The sequence below is a fragment of the Vigna umbellata genome, chromosome 2 (assembly GCF_029865625.1).
Source record: "Vigna umbellata cultivar VRB3 chromosome 2, Vumbellata_1.0, whole genome shotgun sequence".
Classification (NCBI taxonomy): Eukaryota; Viridiplantae; Streptophyta; class Magnoliopsida; order Fabales; family Fabaceae; genus Vigna; species Vigna umbellata.
The window spans coordinates 52766450-52770719 of NC_142166.1; positions in this window are offsets into that span (position 1 = coordinate 52766450).

Here is a 4270-nt window from a genome sequence, read left to right on the forward strand (position 1 = left end):
TGTGATTTAACTTAGTATCTGGAAGAAAGGAAAAAGGATAAAACACCATTGTTAGGTCATGAATGGCAAAATTTGGATGCAGAGGAAAAGGATTTATAGTTTTATTTCCCTTTTTCTGTAAATTTCTAGTGTAATTCATGTTTGAGTATTTCTTTCTGAACATCATGGTTCTTTTCTGCACCTCCTTAGTGTTTGTAAAAGACAAAAATGCCATTAGTGTGTTACTTTTGTTATTTTCTTTGTTGTGATTGGTCCGTTGTCCCTGCGGTTGTTATTTTTTGTTTAAAAAGAGATTGCATTATGATGAAAGTCATTTTTAGATCGTTGCTTCCTCCACCACCACTAAATCCTCCTTGTACTATCTTATACTTAATTTGTTTTTTTAATTTTGCTTTCAGCGGATGTCAACATCCGTTTCACCGGATATTGATATTCATCAACATATATGACCACATCCGTAACCTAAAAACTAAAAAAAAAAGAAAAAAACATAACGGATGTGGTCACATTATGTGTGGCACATCCATTTACCTAATAATAATATAAAAGTATAATAATAATTAATTAAATAATAATATATAAATTAAGTTAATAATAATTATTTTACTAAATAAAATAAAACTAAATTATATATAATTATATAATAAATTTTAAAAAAATTAAATAAAGTTTATATATTAATTTAAAATATAATAAATTAATAAACTAAAAATAAATAAAAAACCTTACAGATGTGTCCTTTTACTTAATAATATAAAAAATATTATAAAAATTAATTAAATAATAATATATAAATTAAATTAATAATAATTATTTCATTAAATAAAAATAATAATTTATATATAATTATAAAAAAATTTAAAAAATTAAATAATATTTATATATTAATTTAAAATATAATAAATTAATAAAAAAAACTCAACAGTGACACATTCGTTGAAGAATAATTCTTCAACAGACGTTGACATCCGTTGAAAAAAAGAGGTGGGGTATAGAATATTTTAAATATAAAAGATAGTTTTGAAATTTAAAAAAAAATGTGGTAGTGTAAGAAGCAATGTGGGGTGGTGTAGGGAGTAACCTTCCATTTTTTATTGTACAATTTAAAAGGTCTTTTTTTACGTAAAAATTATTTTCGGATTATGGAATTTGAATGTGACTTTTGGATCAGTGATTTCTGAATTTTGTAATATGGATCTTTTTCACTAAAAAGACTTTTGAATTATGTAATTTAAGAACTAATCCTCGTACTAAAATAATTTAAAAATTGTAAAAAAAATTGAATTATATAATTTGAAGGTCAAAAATTAAATATACAAGTCATTTTTCCATGAAGTAAAGTGGAGATTTTCATTATTTTTGCGGTGCAAAAAGAAATCTCCTTAAACAAATATTCTCAGTTAAGAATCATGAGTAGCTATACTTAAAAAATGGTTTATACTCTAAAAATACGATGTACATTAAAGTTATATATCTAAAAATACGTGGGTGTGTGCTTTTATTAAATTTTATGAAATGAGTTTTCTACTTTTATTAAGTTTTTATTTATTCAATGTTGCTTTCTTTCACTCATTTTATTCGTTTTTAATCCATAAAATTTGGAAAGTTCTTTAATTTTCTTAAATTATCTACGCAAGTAAAAATCCACGAGTTTCGTACGTATTAGTTAATAAAAATAAAATATGAAATACGTATTGCAAGTAAATTGTTTTATGGCAAAACGTAACTTATTTTAAGTAACTAAAAATATTTAATAGGATGCTTGCTTTGTAATAATGCAATGTTGAAAAAACTCAAACCATTTTAACTTTTCATTGTTTTTTCTTTATATGAGTTTGATGATGACATATATATTAATATTATAAAGAAAGGATTAACAAAAATACTAACATTATAAAGAGAAGCTACCTTTACATAATAAATATATATACAAATTTCTACAGACAGATACAAGAAGGGAAAAAGTGTGATATATAGTTTAAACATCGTATGAAGAATAATGAGAGAGAGAAAAATCATAGTTAGAGTCATAATAAAAATGTAGCGAGTAGTTTGTGAAACACATGAGCTGCAGAAAAAGAGAGAGGTTGAGGAAGAAGGTTTTATTTTAAATTACTTGTATCTATCTATGTACATATATGTAGTCTATACATACATACATACATATATATATATATATATATATATATATATATATATATATATGTATGTATATATACATGTGAGATATTACATTGAGAGTGGGAGTGTGAAAGTGCATAAACATGGGTGATGAGAGTGTTGCTGCTTCGCCTCATTTTGGTTTGATATCTGAAGAGGACCATCTCTGGTTCAGTTTCCTTGAACTAGAAGCCGCTTATACTCATAGTGTTCTGGACGATCCTTCTGTTACGTTCTTTCCCCTCTCTTTTTTTTTTCTATCATAACTACTTATCAAATGACAATTTTTCATGTCTTGAGCAGATATCACAGTGTGTGGAGACACCGCCTCAAATCCAAAATCAAAACCAAGTGGTGATATAATTGATTAATTAGTTACTGAGGTTTTAATTTCAATGTGATAGCATTTTTTGTTCCCTTTTGCAATTTGCATGGTGCATTGGTCTAGGTCGCAGCAGAAATGGGATGCGAAGGTGAATACGGTAGTGAAGCGCACCGAGCAGCCTCGCTGAGTAGGTTCCGTCAAAAGAGAAAACGACGATGTTTTGCTAATAAAATAAGATACAAGACACGCCAAGAAGCTACTCTCAGGTTAGATCAGATGAGATCCATCAGAATTCTGAATTTTGAATATTCATATTTCTTCTCTGTTCATCTTATTCATATGCCTTTCCACATTAACTGATTACTCTGCTTAGGGTACATCGTAGTAAGAGCCAGTTTATTTTATCCAAAATCCATGAGTCAGAGCAAGATGTCTTTCAATCAGAGATATTGTGAGTTTTCTGCCCTTCATACTGTTTTCAATTTCTGCTGTTTTTAGTTTCATTTGAATTCTTATTATTGATACTTTCCCCAGCTTCAAAAATTCCATTGCCATTTATTTATCAAATGTCTTTTAAAAAAGAACAATGTTTGGTAAACTGGCCAAATACCTCCCAAAAGTTTCCATTTATCTAAAATTTATTGTTTTTGTTTTTATTTTAACAATAATAAATGGTCAGATTTGTTGTGTTTTTTATAGATGCTGTAACTGTGGCATTAGCTCAAAATGCACTCCTATGATGCGGCGAGGGCCATCTGGGCCAGCCTCACTTTGCAACGCTTGTGGCCTGTCTTGGGCAAACAGGGTATGATTGGCAAATTCTTTCTATATATCTCTTTTTCTTTTTATTAATTATGTAATGTCGAAGTACTTTTTTAAAGAAAAAACTTTGAAATATTATAACATGAAAGTTTAAAAATAATTTTTAAAAGTTGGACAGAGTTAAGAAAAAAAATTTCCAAATTCACAAATTTGAAAATTACTTTTGACTTTTAAATTATATAATCTAAAAAAGATTAAAAAACAAACTAATATTCATTAGATTGCAGGAAGAATTTGCCAAAATGTTTTCTTCAATTTTTTTTTATGTTATGTTTGGTTCACAAATAACTTCTTTTGTCCTTACTTTGTCAGGGTGTCTTCAATTATAAGAAAGCAATCTAATGCATGTAAATGGTTAAGGGAGAAAATATAAGAGATCTGAATTATAAGTATCTGTTGGACAGAATAGTTTGTGGGATAGAAATTTGTCTTCTGTTCGGTTAATTGCACAGGATCTATATATACATTCTATTAAAAGATAATTTATGTATAATAAGAAATTATTAATAAATTTATTTTGTGATCTTTAGTTGTAGATATGCAACTCATATAATTAAGAAATTATACATCAAAACATTGTGAAAATATTCACTATGACCATTTTCTTAACCATTCTATTACTTTTTCTAAAAAAAAAAATAGTTTAAATACCACAAGTTTATATTGTTTTATCCCTTGATATAATTAGACAAGATAATATTGTTAAAAAGAAAAGATAATTTAAATGCTCTATTCATATTTCAATAAGCTCTGTTTTTTTTATAGTCAAAATACTCTAAAAGGTAATCCATAAAATTTCCTTTTTAAAAACAAATATGGTTTTCACCTTTGCTGTTTTTTCACACAGGAGTTTCTTCTTGTAGTTTCTGTTTGGGAAAGGGTAACTTTAACATTTCAACAATCTTATAATATTTTATCAATTTAAGAAATTATAATTTATACATATATATAAAGAGAGAGAGG